Consider the following 18,605-nt stretch of genomic DNA (forward strand, 5'->3'; position numbering starts at 1 on the left):
GATGTACAAAGCTTATCAAGGGATGTTTCAGTAATGCGTAACGAAGGGGATTACATAATACACCAACAGTTATTTCACAGAGATGGAGTGCACAATCTACGTGTCCAGCAAAAAAGAGAGAAACAGTATGTGGATAATTTCTGTTGGCCATAGAGTTCTGTTTTGTGTATTGTAGAAGGTAATTCTCTTTACAGTTTTTGGTAAGCGCATTACGTGAATGAACACACACACACACACACACACACACACACACACACACACACACAAATATATGGCAAATTGCCATATGTAACGCGCAATCGTTTCTGTGTGTGTCTCTTAGAAGCCTTCGTTTATTATTGTTGATATTAACGCCCCACCACGTCAGTGAAACCGCCGTCCATTTACGCTGCAGCCTCCTGCGCGTGAAAGCGCTCAGTAAGGCGTCTCCTCTGGCTCTCTATGAAGAAGGGACCATTCACCTCGGCTGAATGTAGTGGCCTTGCCATAAAGTCACGCAACCAAGGTTGCTCGGGACCTCCGAGACAACGGTTACACAACACCGTGTCGCGCCAGTGTTGTGTTTGCAACGCGATCAGTTACTTGCATATTTTATTTGCTGCTTGCTCCTTATGTCGCGGGATTATGATTCTGTCCTCCAGAACACACTGGTTATGAGGAATTAGTAAAGCAACATTCCTTCGAAAGAGTGCGTTTCATACTAACCGCGGAGTATAAATAAAAGCTTGGCCGCGCGGAGTGGCCGCCCGGTTTGAGGCGCCGTGTCACGGATTGCGCTGCTCCTCTCGCCAGAGGTTCGAGTACTCCCGCGGGCATGAGTGTGTGTGTGTTGTTATTAGCATGGGTTAGTTTAAGTAGAGTGTAAGTCGAAGGACTGATAACTTCAGCAGTTTGGTCTCTTAGGAATTTACACATACACACACACATACACACACACACACACACACACACACACACACAAATGGTTCAAATGGCTCTGAGCACTATGGGACTTAACATCTATGGTCATCAGTCCCCTAGAACTTAGAACTACTTAAACCTAACTAACCTAAGGACAGCACACAACACCCAGCCATCACGAGGCAGAGAAAATCCCTGACCCCGCCGGGAATCGAACCCGGGAACCCGGGCGTGGGAAGCGAGAACGCTACCGCACGACCACGAGATGCGGGCACACACACACACACACACAAATAAAAGCTTGAGCCTTTAAAATTAATTATCATTATCTTTTCTTAAAATTCATTGATATGGCAAATCAAACATTCTGTGTATTTTGTTAATACAGGAACGGTTGTTGGATGTCGTTAGTTCTGCACAGAACGTGAAACTCAAGCTATTATTCCCAATATATTTAGGCTTTTTGTGAACTCATAGTCTACCTGTGGTGAGTACTCCTAACTTGATGTACTACTCTTGTTGTGATCTTCAGTCCGAAAGCTCGCTTGATTCCGATCCCCATGTCACTCTATACTGTACAAATCTCTTCATGTCTGCAACCAACATCCATCACTTGAACTTACGTACTGTAATCAAGGTTTGGTCTTCTTCCACAGTTTCTGCTCTAACCCTACCTCCCCCCCCCCCCCCCCCCCCCCCCCTCCGCTCACCTTCCCAGACGCGCTCTTCATTATCAACTTGACGATTCTCTGGCGCTTCAGGATGTTTCTTGAATGATCCGTTGTTTCAGTCAAGTTGTGCCATAAATTCATTTTGTCGCAGATTCGCTTCAGTACCTCTTCATTAGTTATCAGATCTACTCATCCAGCCTACATTATTCTTCTGTGGCACCGCATTTCTGAAGCGTCTCTTCTCTTCTTGTCTGAACTGTTTATCCTTCACGTTTTCGGTGCGAGGCTACACTTCAGACAAGTTCCTTTAGAAAATACTACTCTATAAAATTACCTGATGAATTCTAGAGATTGTCTGCCGCCCAATTCTTCTTCAGGAGCGTATATGCCAACTGCAGTAGGCTGCTCGTATAATCTAGTTTTGCTACTCCTAGATATTATAAATGATTTTGTAATCATGAGCATTGCTTATTGTAATCAGAAATCCATTGTCTGAAACCAACATTATACAAAGTTAAATTGTTGTTGTTGATTGGGTTTATGGCGCTCCACGTCGGGGAGTTCGTAAAACTGCATTTAATTTAAATAAGTTTATATCATATAAAAAATTGAAATATACTTTTTTGCAGAAATAACGCTCACTGGATGAAAAAGTATTGATTATGCTGTGCTCCTAGCCACAATCCAAAGTAAGGGAATATACTCGCTTTCATCGACCAACGGATCTCTGTCTCTTAAATGTTCCCCAGTGTACGATAAATTATACTTCTCTGAAAAAGCTGAAAACGTGTGTAAGACATCAACAGAAATGATCACATAGCTGCGAAGGCGTAAATGTAAGATCCTAGCAGAAGCACGAGGAGTTTAACATAAGTTTTCGGTTACATTATGGATCATATGTAGGTGGAAGGCAATAAGCTGTTTTTTATATTTTGTTTATTTTTGTCCTTTGTGCATATTATGTGTCCTACGTGCCGAACGACGTAGCGCTTTGACGAAGAAGATGGACTCGAATCCGAGATGAGCTGTGTTCCATAGTGTCCCTAAAATGCTTTAGGTAATTTAAGATTTCTTCTCCAGTCGTTGTCCAGTTCGATATTGTGCTTCGCCGAAACGATTTCATCTTGCATGGAACGTTAAACCCTAATCTTCCTTCGTTTCTGTGTAACCGTCTTGGTATTACCATTAAGAGTAGTGGCATCTGACAGCCTTAGCTTATCATGATCATACTTTATTGTATGCAAATATTTAGTGAATTTAATATTTCCCCTTTTTGTTACTATGTAGTTTCCAAATTCAGATTATTCCACGCAAACAGAAACATCCCGTAAGCATAGATGAGAGAAATGTTCTTCACTAGTGTTTTGCATTAATCAGTCTTTCATGAGGTTCACCCGTAAAGGCAAATCATTCATCCTGTAGATATTACAATTTTATTTTTTCGTCGATATACTTCATTTTTGCTGCCGTAAAATGTGCTAGATATGGAACATTAATACAAAAAATAATTTTTATTATTAAGACCATTGCTTTAAAAAGTTGAAAAATTAATTCTTTCAAATTGGTACGATTTTCTTTATTCTTATCGATATTGTCTTCGATTATTATACAATAGGAGATATACAATTTTGACCGTAATATCTGTATGTGTCAAATTGTTACGTAAATTGAATGTGATGTGGATGAAACATCAGTAGAGTGACTTCCCAGTAAGCTAATCTGTCCATCTGCTAATATCCGCCGTTTGGATATGTTACCTTGTAAAAGCTCTACGTTAGCTGTCGGCAGTCTTTTGGGCTGTGTTGTTGGGTCAGTGTCCGCTGCTTGCGATTTTTTTCTGTTATTGTTTGGGTGACGTATACACGAACCGTGTTTGAAAAGGCACTTAGGCTACTGATGCGAACATTATTCATTGGTGACTGAACCGTTACAAGCGGATAAAAGGAAACGGTCGTGAGGGAGATAGCGTATCTAATAGTGTTCGCAGAACGAGCCACAAAATACGTATGTCATTCAAGCTTACGTTTGCCTCTTGTCGTTCATGCCCTCACAGTCGCTTTGTCTTGAAGTTAGCGTTTGGTATCGTAGGTTACAACAGTCATTTTTCACGCAGTGTATAATTCATAATTCTTGGCAACAACAATCTAGCTGTTAGATCTGGAGTAGTGCGTTTGCTACAGCTTGTTTGTGTCTCATCTTAATAATTATAATTGAAAACAATATAAAAAAGCATTATAAAGAATTACACCTAAGGAAATTATACCGTAGATATGGGTTTAACCTTTAGTCGGTACGGCCTGTGCTTACGCGCCTTCTTTAAATTAATGTAGTTTTATTTTAAGTCTTTCAAAACGTTGGGACACTCACTTTTCAGTAGCGTATGTAATGTTAGCCTGTGTTTTGCGCAAGGAAACTTTGTGGGACCGGAGCTGTAGAATATCGTGAACCTGTGTTAAGGTCTGTATGTATAACATGAGTGTCACAATATGCCATCTGTCCCATTGAATGTAAATTTCAGCCGGCCGGTGTGGCCGTGCGGTTAAAGGCGCTTCAGTCTGGAACCGCGTGACCGCTACGGTCGCAGGTTCGCATCCTGCCTCGGGCATGGATGTGTGTGATATCCTTAGGTTTGTTAGGTTTAATTAGTTCTAAGTTCTAGGCGACTGATGACCTCAGAAGTTAAGTCGCATAGTGCTCAGAGCCATTTGTAAATTTCATTGTAACATGTTCATCCACTACCTATTCTCCGATCTTTAAACCAGCAGAAGATATACATTGTGGTTTCAAATTATGTTATTTTAAGTCTGGATTACTTTTTGTTTGTTTGAAAGAACCAAGAAATAAAAAAAAGATTCACACACATGTGAAAGAAATTGGCTCATCTGGTCTCCCAGTATCAATATATTGCTACGGGAAGAACGCAACAGAATAGAATGATGTAAAAAAGAAACATGTTTAATTGAATGTTGTATAATAGTTAATGGTTGAAACCATAAACGAACTATTTTTACTCATTGCTTTAGAAAAGGATGTATCAATTTAGGTAGCTATTTGAATTATAGGACGTTTAGCGTTATTTATTAACTGTTAAACTGCTGGTATTGTCAGTTTAAAACTTGCAGAAACGCAGCGCGATAATTTCTCTTTAACCAGTAGCGTTAAAGCATTTTTCATACATTGCGTCTACAACAATAGTAACTTTTGCTGGAATGGCAGCAACCAGAGCACCGAGTCTATCATCTGTCATAATAAGGCGAAGCGAATGGTTTCAGTGTTCCGCAGCCATAAACACAGTTTCCACTTTCACTGAAATATTCTATTTAGCACGGAGCTGTAGAATATCGCGAACCTGCATTTAGGTCTGTATGTATAATATGAATGTCACAATATACCACCTGTCTTGTTGAATGTAAATTTTATTAAAACATGTTCATCCGGTTCCTTTTCTCCGATCTTTAGACCGGCAGAAGATGTACATTGTGGTTTCAGATTATGTTATTTTAAGACTGGATTACATTTTGTAAGAACCAAAAATAAAAAGAGATTCGAGAGAGTAACCTTTTTGTTACTCACACCCAGCTGACCCTATGATCGTTTCGATCATAATCAGTAAAGTTTTGTTGCGTATTGCAATACCTGTCCCATTACCATACACATTGCCGAAGTGGGGTGGCTTGCGCTCCACAACGATACAGACAGCCGTGCCGTAGGTGTACCCACAACGTAGGGGTATCTGTGGAGAGGCCATACTAACATGTGATTCCTAAACAGGGGAAGCAGCCTTTTCAATAGTTGCAGGGGCAACAATCTGGATTATTGACTGATCTGGCCTTGTAACATCAGCCAAAATGGCATTACTGTGCCGGTACTAAACCGGCTGAAAGCAAGGGGAAACTAAAGCCGTTACTGTTCCCGGAGACCTACTGCTCTACTGTATGGTGAAATGATGATGGCATCTTCTTGGGTAAAGTATTACTGCGGTAAAATAGTCCCGCGTTCGAATCTCCTGGCGGGGACTATGCAGGTGGATATCGGCACTAAGAAAAACAAAACAGGCATTCTACGGATCGCAGCGTGAATGTTAGAGCCCTTAATCGGGTAGATAGCTCAGTAAATCTGAGAAGGGAAATGGATAGATTTAAGTTAGGTACAATGGAGACTGATGAAGTTTAATGGCAGGATGAGCAGGACCTCAGGCCAGGTTAGTAAAGGATTATAAATACAGAATCAAATAGAGGTAATTCAGGAGTAAGTCTAATACTGAATAAGAAAATAAGAATGCGGGTAAGCCACTGTGAGCTGCACAGTGAACGTATTATCGCAGTAAAGATAGGCAGGAAGTCACCGCCCGCTACAGCAGTATAGGTTTATATGTCAACTAGCTCCAGAACTGATGAAGAAGTTGAAAGAACGAAAACTTAATTGTGATGGGTGACTGAAATTCGGTAGTAGGACGAGGAAGAGACGGAAAAATAGTAGGGATATATAGGCTGGAGGAAAGGAATGAAAGAGGAAGCCAACTAGTAGAATTTTGCACAGAGAATAGTTTAATCATCGCTAACACTTGGTTTAAGAATCATGAAGTGGAAGAGATCTGGAGACCGTGGAAGGTTACAGCTTGATTATAAAATGGTAAGACAGAGATTCCGGAATAGATTTTAAACTATAAGACATTTCCAGGGGCAGTTGTGGACTTTGACAATAATTTATTGGTCATTAACTGCAGATTAAAACTGTAGAATTTGGAAAAAAAGTAAAAAGTTAAGGAAATGAAACTTGGATATTTGAAACAACCAGAGGTTGCTGAGAGTTTCAGTGGGAGTGTTAGGCAACGATTGACTGAAACGGTAGAAAGGAATACAGTAGAAGACACATAGGTAGCTTTGCGAGATGAAATGGTGAAGGCACAGATAATCAAATAGGTAGAAAGCAAAGCCTAGTAGAAATCCTTGGATATTACAGGAGGTATTAAATTTAACTGATGAAAGGAGAAAATATAAAAATGCATCAAATGAAGCAGGCGAAAGGGAATACATACGTCTAAACAATGGCTAGAGGACAAATGTAAGTCTATGAAAGCATTTATAATTAGGGAGAAGATAGATATCGCCTACAAGAAAAGTAAAATACTCTATGCCACCGAGCCGGCCGAAGTGGCCGTGCGGTTAAAGGCGCTGCAGTCTGGAACCGCAAGACTGCTACGGTCGCAGGTTCGAGTCCTGCCTCGGGCATGGATGTTTGTGATGTCCTTAGGTTAGTTAGGTTTAACTAGTTCTAAGTTCTAGGGGACTAATGACCTCAGCAGTTGAGTCCCATAGTGCTCAGAGCCATTTGAACCATTTTTTTCTATGCCACCGAAATATGCTAAAGATTAGATCGTTAAATCGTGTAACTAATGAGGAGGTACTGAATAGAATTGCTGGGACATCAGCACAACATGTCGTATGTTTTAATTATGTGTTATGTTATTTGTGAAGTGCTGATGTTCCTCGCCACATTTTATTTGACATCACAGTGTGACAAGCACGTACAACTAATAATGTTACACGATTTGATGATGACAGCGTAGATCTGTCGAAAACAGTCGTAGTAATAAAAATAATTTCTAGCGATCCTGGCAGACATGATTCTTCAAGAATAATACATAAATTTTGTATTTGAATGAAGTGACGTTGGTAAAAATTGCAGAGGGAAAGCAAGCGATGAATACAGTAAACAGATTCAAATAGGTGAGTGTTGCAGTAGCTATTCGGAGATGGAAAGGCTTGCGCAGGATATAGAGCAACGTGGAGAGATGCATCAAACCAGTCTTCGGAGTGAAGACAACAACAACAATAACACTGTAACACAACAGTTGTACAGTTGAAATTGGAGGCGCGCGTGCACACACACACTCACACACACTCACTCACACTCTCTCTCTCTCTCTCTCTCTCTCTCTCTCTCTCACACACACACACACAGAGTGCGCGAGTGCGTTCTCGTGGTGGCGAAATCTCAGAGGTGGTGGCTCGTCACTCCAGCAAAACATATTTGCAGAGTCAGGCTCTGTTTGCTCCTTTACTTTTTCATTTGCCCACAAAAGGCGTATCTTGTTTTCTTGAAAAGAACGTAGTACAGAGACTCAGGAGGCATTTCCTCAACTACACTCCTGGAAATTGAAATAAGAACACCGTGAATTCATTGTCCCAGGAAGGGGAAACTTTATTGACACATTCCTGGGGTCAGATACATCACATGATCACACTGACAGAACCACAGGCACATAGACACAGGCAACAGAGCATGCACAATGTCGGCACTAGTACAGTGTATATCCACCTTTCGCAGCAATGCAGGCTGCTATTCTCCCATGGAGACGATCGTAGAGATGCTGGATGTAGTCCTGTGGAACGGCTTGCCATGCCATTTCCATCTGGCGCCTCAGTTGGACCAGCGTTCGTGCTGGACGTGCAGACCGCGTGAGACGACGCTTCATCCAGTCCCAAACATGCTCAATGGGGGACAGATCCGGAGATCTTGCTGGCCAGGGTAGTTGACTTACACCTTCTAGAGCACGTTGGGTGGCACGGGAACAGCAAGTTCCCTTGCCGGTCTAGGAATGGTAGAACGATGGGTTCGATGACGGTTTCGATGTACCGTGCACTATTCAGTGTCCCCTCGACGATCACCAGTGGTGTACGGCCAGTGTAGGAGATCGCTCCCCACACCATGATGCCGGGTGTTGGCCCTGTGTGCCTCGGTCGTATGCAGTCCTGATTGTGGCGCTCACCTGCACGGCGCCAAACACGCATACGACCATCATTGGCACCAAGGCAGAAGCGACTCTCATCGCTGAGGACGACACGTCTCCATTCGTCCCTCCATTCACGCCTGTCGCGACACCACTGGAGGCGGGCTGCACGATGTTGGGGCGTGAGCGGAAGACGGCCTAACGGTGTGCGGGACCGTAGCCCAGCTTCATGGAGACGGTTGCGAATGGTCCTCGCCGATACCCCAGGAGCAACAGTGTCCCTAATTTGCTGGGAAGTGGCGGTGCGGTCCCCTACGGCACTGCGTAGGATCCTACGGTCTTGGCGTGCATCCGTGCGTCGCTGCGGTCCGGCCCCAGGTCGACGGGCACGTGCACCTTCCGCCGACCACTGGCGACAACATCGATGTACTGTGGAGACCTCACGCCCCACGTGTTGAGCAATTCGGCGGTACGTCCACCCGGCCTCCCGCATGCCCACTATACGCCCTCGCTCAAAGTCCGTCAACTGCACATACGGTTCACGTCCACGCTGTCGCGGCATGCTACCAGTGTTAAAGACTGCGATGGAGCTCCGTATGCCACGGCAAACTGGCTGACATTGACGGCGGCGGTGCACAAATGCTGCGCAGCTAGCGCCATTCGACGGCCAACACCGCGGTTCCTGGTGTGTCCGCTGTGCCGTGCGTGTGATCATTGCTTGTACAGCCCTCTCGCAGTGTCCGGAGCAAGTATGGTGGGTCTGACACACCGGTGTCAATGTGTTCTTTTTTCCATTTCCAGGAGTGTATTTTCTTTAACTCTGTGAAAATGAAGTGGTATCCTCCTATCGATTTCCTCCTGAGACGAATTAAATTGCCATGCCTCGTCGATTACTTCGACCGACTGTGACCGTCTTTGCTATTTAAAATAATCGAATAAAATACGGTCGTGGAATTAATGTTTTCCAACGGTTCCTGTGATAGGGCAAACGCCGACATTAACCAAATAGTGTTCACAGAAATTCTCTGGGTCAAAGAACATGGGTCGAGCCTGTCGGCAAGATCAACAGCGATATTGTGACCGTGGGTCGAAAAAAGTTGCCACGTACAGAGAGTGTACCTGAATACTAGAAGCTGATTTCCTGCGACGACAGTGACCTCATTGGCGCACGGACCTAGCGTCAGAAACAGGAGCTCACGCTTCACAGAGACGGCCACATGACATGTCTCTTCTGTAACAATGTTCGGTTATATTGGCCCCATACTTCTACCACAAAAACTGTTCGACTTTCTTCGGTAGTTGGCTCCAAAGAATCTCCTGCACTAGCTCCTCTCAAGTTTGGCAACCCAGTTGGTCTTGTAGGGAAGATCCTCGCACAGGAACGACAGAAGAACGTGTTTGCCTCGTAAGGTCAATTTTACACGAGACCTATGGCTGACATTATGTGTGTCTTCTTCGTTGTGTTTGAACTTAACGGTTTTGTCTCAGCTCCAGTCCCAAGAAACAGCCGTTGTATGAAATTACCGTCGACATGCCATGTGTCGCTATAAGATCGCCATGTTATTCATTTACAATCTCTCGCCCACGTCACTGACTCTTTGAAAACTGTATCCATGAAGACGGGAATTTCCTTATTATGATACGTCCAGCTGTGTGGAGATGGCTCTGAGCACTATGGGACTTAACTTTTGAGGTCATCAGTCCCCTAGAACTTTGAACTATTTAAACCTAACTAACCTAAGGACATCACACACATCCATACCCGAGGCAAGTTTCGAACCTGCGACCGTAACGGTCGCTCGGTTCCAGACTGTAGCGCCTAGAACCGCTCGGCCACCCCGACCGGCTGTGTGGAGATGAATAAGTGTTTGTACCACTGCAGGAACTTTTGTCATTGATGGTGTCGCTAATACTGAATTTACTCTTCGATCTTTTTCATACTTGTAGCATTTGAAGGTCAGTGCTCGAATGTCAGTTTCCTAAAGTAATATGATGCAGTTCTCAAAAAAATCAAAAAAAATTAAAAAATTAAAAAAAATATCGCCTAATATTAGAAAAGCTCCGAGCATTGTTAGGTCCAAAACATTTATCAGATACAAACGAAATCGACAGTAGCTCAGTACGTAGTGTAGGCAGATGCACGAATCTCATTAGTAGTCTGCTTCAGTAAATTATCAGTGCAGATACGAGCTCAGAAAATGATCTTGTCTCAAGGTCACTGATAAGGACTTCCAGTGTCAGGGTACACAATTGTGTTATCTATATTCAAGGTCACCTCCCACTCCCCTCCCTCTGGGGAATTGATCAAGCTCATCTTCATCCCTCCCCTCTCTTCCGTCTTCTGCATTTATAACTAGAGCATTTTGAGTGGATGGCTTCATGCATTTTGAGTAGATGGGTTCATTATGGAGCTGTGCACCACAGGGATGGGATCAGAGTGTGGTAATTTGTTCATAACAAATTAATGTTATTGCAATTACATTTAGTTGAGTAACTAGAGGTCTAGGATAAGGGAATTTGTCAATAGCAAAGTAAATGTAATATTACACAATTTTCGTCGCTCGAGGCACCATCAGAGACCTCACTCCGGCAGACATGTAAGTTCTCTCATGTTTCGTATTTTTCCATATTATCCACAATTTTACGAGTTTTTTCATGTTCTTTACATTTTTTATTTTCCATTTTTTCATACATTCCACAAATTTATGTATTTTCCACAATTTTGTGTATTTGGCATGTTACGTGAGTTTCATCTCACTGCTTTCAACGTCACGTCAACGTCGCATCACATCACATCACGTCACATTGTGTCAAAACATCACATCAATATCGTGTCATATCGTGTTACATCATGTCGACGTCATGATGCTTTTAGCAAATCACAGTGCAGCATCCCAAAACCATCTGAGTTATTTATCATTAGTACATTAATAGTTTGTTGTGATGTCATACTGTATGTGTTAAAAGGAATATTTTCGCATATTGGTAAGAGTTTGTGGTGTCATAGTTTATGTGTTAAGACGAGTGCATTATGTGAAATAATGGTGTCACGTTAAGTTTATGCTAAGCTTTACCAGTTCCCAACCAGACACATCTTATGTTTACGTAAGAATTAGCACACTGCTACAAAAATACGTACCTATAGAGCTGACCAACATACTCCCATACTCCCCCCCCCCCCCCCCCCCAGCGAAAAATTAGTCATCTGCAGAGAGAAGAGCGCACTTCAAATGCCGATTCGTGGAGTATTACATACTACGCCAACCTAACAGTGAGTGAGAAATTTGCATTATTTTAGATGTAATTCTCTCCAATGAAGCTGTCCTTGTTGCTGAAGCAAAAGACACTGGTACCATATCAAACATTCATCGAGGAGCCTCCGACCCATGGTGGTAGCGGCAAACTGGACACAACATGCCAGCGTCTATGCGGAAATCTGTGGCCTCCTTTGCAGGTAAGTGTCATCACCTACCCCCTTTCTCCCTGGAGCAATCAGAATCAAGCTCCCCCAACTATCCTGCTTTCGAAACTAGCGCTTATGTATGGGCGGCGTCAATCTTAGTGAGCCAGAGATCCCGGGAAGAATAAAAAGACATGGAACGTACTACAAGACGCTATGAACTACTGCTGTATTAGGGAGTTTTGGACGACATTGGAAGAGCCGTAAATAACTACAAAAAAAAAAAAAAAATCAGAGTAGGAGCGCTACCAATCCTTCTGTATCCATCGCATTGGTAAGATTAGCCAGGAGTTTCCTTCAAACGTGGGCAGCTATGGTGCAATGATATGAAATAGCTATATTCCTCCAACACGTGAACGATACTGACCGTATCGAGAAAACTTTGGCTACAAACACACTAACGGTGGGCGAAATCTGCGCGTTCTCCCAGCTACGATAAAAAGACTTGCAACACGAAATAAACTCTTACAATATTAGTGTGCAATGACACAAGTAGTCTGGTAAATACGCATACGAAAATAAACTGAAGTATACGTAAACGTACTCGCCGGCCACAGTGCAGTAAAAATAAACTATTTTCGCATACCAAGTCATTGGCTCACAGAGATCACAAAATTTCTGCTGCGATACGATAAAACGCGGCCATAGCAAGCTGCAGCGCTCTCGCGTTGTCTGTCGATTAGCCAAAGCGATTAACAATTTCATCGACTCTCACACAACAACATTCCAAAGACGTGCTTAATACGAAACCGGATAATTAAGAACAAGGAATCGGACCACAAACATTTCTGCAGGAGTTGCAGCCGGCGACTCCGCCAGAGCTGCCGCAGCAGCTGACTCTGGGGTCACAAACAAGAGACTCCATATGTCTACCCAACACTACACCAGCCGGCTGCGTCCGACACCATTGCCACTCGCCTCCATCCCGGACACCGCCTTTGGCGCCTCGACATTGAGCTCACGCTTCCATTGCTGTGAGCCTCCAGCCAGCCCTGGAATACTGGCTAGGTCACGACCGCCCAACACCTCTCCTTACGTATATGCAGCTACCTGACCAGGCGAGTAATAACGTGCGTAAAATGTCACCTCATTGATTCAAGTTACTACGGAAAATCTTCATACGCAGCAGAGATTCTCCGCCCTGTGTGTCGCTCGCTGAAATAGTCGAATTTCTTTCTCTACCACATCCATGCCCAGCGGAAACAATACAAAGGCTGGCTGCTCAGCGACCAGTAAACGAAACAGAGCTGAGTTGTGTCCCCGCACTGGTGGCATTTGTAATCATCGGAAGCTGGTGCTTGATAATGTGCCAATGGATCACCTGCCAAAGACATGTAGCAGACATGCATAAAAAATGCAGGCATCTGTAACACACACACACATACAGACACACACACACATATATATATATATATATATATATATATATATATATATATATATATATATATATGCCATACTATTAGCGGTATCTGAGTGTTCTTGTAAGGAGGCATTTATTAAGTTTACTGTGCTGAAAAGGAAATGGTTTGAGACATTAGCTGTGATAAACAACAGTAAGCTGTATCTTGCTGACAACCTTCCCACCATGATGAGATCGCAAATGTAAGTTTTGTTTATTTTCAAGAGGTGAACTATGATCCCTGCATCATTAGACGTGTCCAGACGTTAATTTCTATAATGTTTTATTCAGTCCTGTTGCCTAGGAAGAAAAAACAGTGTCCTAAATAAAATAATAAAACGTTATGGTGACCCCGTTCCCTTTGTAATACCGCTTTCACCACATCGTAAAAGTAAATTTTTACACTCAGATTCTATTAACATTTGACAATGATGTGAACTCATATAGCGTGATGTTCTTTCCGTGAAATTTATACAGAACTTGTATTCATAGCCAACCTACACTTCGCGTAAATAAGAGAAATTATGAGTCATATAGACAACAGTTTTCTTCCATAGATCTGTTTTTGCGAGCAGTACCAGACGAAGTATGTATGAGCTGTAAAGCTTTAGTTCAAAAAATGGCTCTGAGCACTATGGGACTTAACTGCTACGGTCATCAGTCCCCTAGAACTTAGAACTACTTAAACCTAACTAACCTAAGGACAGCACACAACACCCAGCCATCACGAGGCAGAGAAAATCCCTGACCCCGCCGGGAATCGAACCCGGGAACCCGGGCGTGGGAAGCGAGAACGCTACCGCACGACCACGAGATGCGGGCTAAAGCTTTAGTTAGATGTTCTTGATCATGTGACCAAATTACAACCATACCGCGATTTAGAGTTTGGACGAGTATTAAATGACAGAAGAATCTGTGGCATATTTGCGGAATTAGCGGCAATGTATGTGTTTCATTGTCCAGTCTGGACACATACATACGTAAACGTTCGACTGGCAGTAAAATAGGCTTCTATGTAAGAACTACAACATAGTTCTGAAAAAAGTGAGTCAGGTAATTTCTGGGCAATATACGTTTCTAGCCCTGTAAGTGTCTCGGGGTTTGTAGCAAATTATGTATCTTTTTGTGTGACACATCACAAAAATTCTAAACATGGTGACACAGTAATACATTTCCACATACACAGTTGTCTGTTGCAGTGTTAGAACATTAAACTAGCAACACCTCTACGAAGGCAATGTTTCTGTCAGTCATAACTGCGAGAGCATAAAAATAAAGCCTGTTTCCATACCTTGGTTCTACGGGAAGTAGCCAATTCCTGTAACGTAGCTGACGAAGACGAGCAACCAGTTATCGAGAAGAGCAATATTGAATTCCACCAATAGGTACTCTAGAAAACAGCTGTCTGTATCTCTGTTTGCGTAATGGATTTCCACGTTAAATAATTAAGATTATAGGCATACAGTGCGTAGCTTTATAATCTATTATCGATCCCGATTGCCATTTTTAAAGAAAGTATCAAGGAATGGTATTTCATCCTGCCATTATCGAATATTCCGTTAAAAGTCTTCCACAGCACGTATTTTAATTTTAGGAACCATAACAGGAAAAGAAATCATGACTGCGCTCACATTACTTGCAAATAGACAAAATTACAGAATGATAGTAGGACTACAGAAAATTTTAGTAGGTAATAATATGCATCTGCTGAATTTAGTCCTCTATTAGGCATCTGTATTGTTATCAGCAAAACAGTTAGTCCTCTCCGTTGGATAACCATAACTAGTATCACTAGATCCTTCCATATTCTTGACACACTAGCAAAAAAACCTCTGGGAAAGGTCGCGTTTTGCCAGTCGTAGTAACCGTAAATAGTAAAATATGTTTCCCAGGGTTGATTCTGTAGCTGTATCCGACCCCCGTAAAGTGGCTGACGAACAGACAGTTATCCCACCTGTTCTGCCATTAGCAAATGCTTTGTTCCTTTGTAAAAACTAAATTTATGTAATGCATATACGCCCCATAATGATTTAGAAATTTAATTTACTTAAAGCAGAACAACATAGTATTCAAACCAGAGATAGTCCATAATACGACTGTCAGTATCCCTGTTTGGTAGTTTCTGTCCCCGACTGGCAGAAGGAGCTATGGGGCTAAATGGTTCAAATGGCTCTGAGCATTATGGGATTTAACATCTGAGATCATCAGTCCCCTAGACTTAGAACTACTAAAACCTAACTAACCTAAGGACATCAGACACATCCATGCCCGAGGCAGGATTCGAACCTGCGACCGCAGCCGCAGCGCGGTTCCGGACTGAAGCGCCTAGAACCGCTCGGCCAGAGCGGCCGGCGCTATGGGGCTACCCTGGGAATTCAGCTGTGACAGACGTAACGTTCCTCACAGCAGCGGCGAGATATTGCAGTAATTGTGCTGACCATATCTCTGGCCGTCTGCCTCTTCCACAGGCGTTCACTCTCGATGCTGCTGGAGAGAACAATTGAAAAAAATGGTTAAAAGCAAGTTAAACGGTTTGAAAAATTAGACAGACTCCGAGGAGCAGTATAAAATGTTAGCCAAGTCATGTAGTTAAAGTGTATGCTACATGTGATGAGCTGCCTTCTCGAGGTATAGCTTGTAGTAGCCTCAATATGTGGTCCATATGTATTGCTTTTTGTTTATGGAATCACATCACTTCACACTGCATTAAATATTTTCATGATTCCCCGAATGGGAGACTCCCGGCCCACAATGCCGTACACTCATTTCCACTATGATTCCAAATAAATGACTTGCAGTTCTCATGTAATGGGAGAGAATACCACAGCATATAGAGTCTAAATAAAAGAAAACAAAGGCTCACTGTATACTCACACACAAAGGACTAGGGGGAGTATGACAAGTGCTTCTTTTCGCCCTGTCTCTCTAGAATGCACCGTCTTTCCACTATTAAAGGATACGTATTGTCAGTCCATCTCTTATATCTAGTCCTTACAATTAGGACCTACAGCCCCTCTCTACCGATTACTCCGTCTGTATAATTCTTTCTTATTCCCAAGTGTATGTGTGATATCGTATCTCTCATCTCTCCCTCTCTTTGTATAAATAACAAACTCCATTTTTTTCAAGGAGTCTACAGCTCTCCTACCCTCTGGCACAGATCTCCCAATCTCTCTCTCTCTTTTTTTCTTTTAGCAGATAGTGCTGTGATTCTAACAGTTCTCTTATTTGGTATAAACTTGTAGCTTTCTAGGAGAATATCCATGACATCTGCAGGCACGTTCACCTACTGTTTACGTCACAAATTTCAGTATTTCCAATAGGTAAAAACAGATATCATGTATGACAACGTCGTATCTGGACTGCACCACAGTTTGATATTTTTTTATCACTTTCTACTTTTTCATTTTTTCCATATTTCCCATTTTTCCGTATTTTTCCGCATTCTACAAGGTGATTATAGTTAAACTTTCAAACCGCTGTAGGAATAACACCACTGGTCAGAATGGCGTCAAATTGCAACGGAATACTATCGGAGAAGGGGGAAAACGTATGACAGAAGAAAAACAAAAGTTACAAAATGTAGCAATAGATGACGCTGTAAACATCATAATTTAATAGTGGTCGACTACAAGTGACAAATGAACCATACAACAATGCCTAAGGTGTATGTTTCACTTTAAACAAACTGTACTACTCAGTGTGCATGGGTGCACAGTTAGTTACGTAAGCCCATCCACCGAGACAAGGTCGTATCACATCGGATGGGAAAAATCGCTTTTTAATTGTCCTAAGGCCAAAAACCGCATAAGAAGCATCACTCACATCGGTTTTTAATTGCCCTGAGGCCAAAAGCAGCATAATAAGCATCAACCACATCTGTTTTTAATCGTCCTGAGGCCGAAAACCGCATAAAAAGCATCAATCAAAATCAAATCTCTGAAACAATCTGAAATCGAGAAACAGCATCTTCCACAATTGATCGAAGTATTTCCGTTGTCACGTTCAAAATGTGTTGCGCAATGCGTGCCCTCAATGCAGCTAATTCTGCAATTGGAACACTGAGCACAACGTCTTTCAGATAGCCCCACAGCCAGAAGTCACAGAGACAAAGTTCAGGTGATCGGGACGGCCACGCTGTAGGGAACTGGCGGCTGATAATTCTAGTATTTCCGAAATGGCGCTTCAGCAGCAGCTTAACTGGATTTGCAATGTGCAAAGGTGCGCCATCTTGCATAAAAATGATCCCATCCACACATCCACGCTGTTAGCGAGCTGGAGTGACGTGGTTGCGCAAAAGATACTCATAGTTCTTACCAATGATGGTACAGGTAACTGGACCGGAAGCTCCTGTCTCTTCGAAAAACTATGGCCTTTTGATAAATGGTGCCCTAAGCCCGTACCACTCAGTGACCTTTTCAGGATTTGCGTGTGGATTTTCCGACATATCCTGTCAGATGGAGGTCTGCTTCGTCTGTTGCTGGAAAAATTATACGTTTAACGTCGGCGGCCGGCATAAAAGTCACCGGAAATTGTACTAAATGCTTTCTCAGAAAATTATTTTGAACAATTAGTTCATGAGCCCACTCGAAGCGTAAATGGTTGCGAAAGCATACTTGACCTCTTCGCAACAAATAATCCTGGACTAATAGGGAGTATCATGACGAATGCAGGGATTAGTGACCACAAGGCAATTGCTGCTAGGCTGAATACCGTAACGCCTACAACCATCAAAAAGAAACGTAAAGTAAAGCTATCTAAAAAAGCTGATAAAAATGCCCTTACCGCCTTTTTAAGAGTCACACACCTTCCTGTCTGATCACTTAAGCGTAGAAAAGGTGTCGACTGATTTCAGAGAGATAGTATCGACGGAAATTGGGAGATATATACCACATAAATTAATAAGTGATAGTACTGATCCCCCATGGTAAACAAGACAGGTCAGATGGCTGTCGCAGAAACAGCGAAAAAAGCATGGCAAATTTAAAAGAACGCAAAATCCCCAAGATTGGTAAAGTTTTGCAGAAGTTCGAATAATCTTCCACGGGCAATCATTGTCCACTTCCATGCGAGCAAGAAATTTTAAAGCGAATGTCTCTGTTTCCGGCAGGTCAACAGGAAGCAACTCGTGCACATGGGTAATTTTGAATGGATAGCAAAGAAGGATGTTTCGTAGGATTTTACGCACCGTGCTCACGCGTATGTCCAATGTTAGGGCAATTCCCCGTGCCCTACACGTTTGCACACCACCACTCGTCTCCTCCTGCATTGCTGTGGCCACTGCTTCCACTGACGTCGAATCAATTCGTTTCCATCCTGTACCAGGTTGCACACCAAAAGAGCACGTCTTTCCGAATTTCCGAATCATTTTCTCCAGACCCACGGCAGTCATCGGACCAACGCCTTTTTTCAAACCTTTCAGTGTTCGGAACTTCTGCA

General features: G+C 42.7%; 1 protein-coding gene and 1 long non-coding RNA gene across 3 annotated transcripts in view; one reads left to right on the forward strand and one right to left on the reverse strand.

Moving 5' to 3' along the window:
- Window positions 1-18,605, reverse strand: part of LOC126471962 (uncharacterized) — a 445,209-nt gene that overhangs the window by 384,170 nt on the left and 42,434 nt on the right. The window lies entirely within an intron of this gene.
- Window positions 1-18,605, forward strand: part of LOC126471989 (uncharacterized) — a 512,362-nt gene that overhangs the window by 339,463 nt on the left and 154,294 nt on the right. The gene's annotated exons all lie outside the window — the stretch shown is intronic.

Source organism: Schistocerca serialis, chromosome 1, assembly GCF_023864345.2.
Source record: "Schistocerca serialis cubense isolate TAMUIC-IGC-003099 chromosome 1, iqSchSeri2.2, whole genome shotgun sequence".
In the NCBI taxonomy this organism is placed as follows: Eukaryota; Metazoa; Arthropoda; class Insecta; order Orthoptera; family Acrididae; genus Schistocerca; species Schistocerca serialis.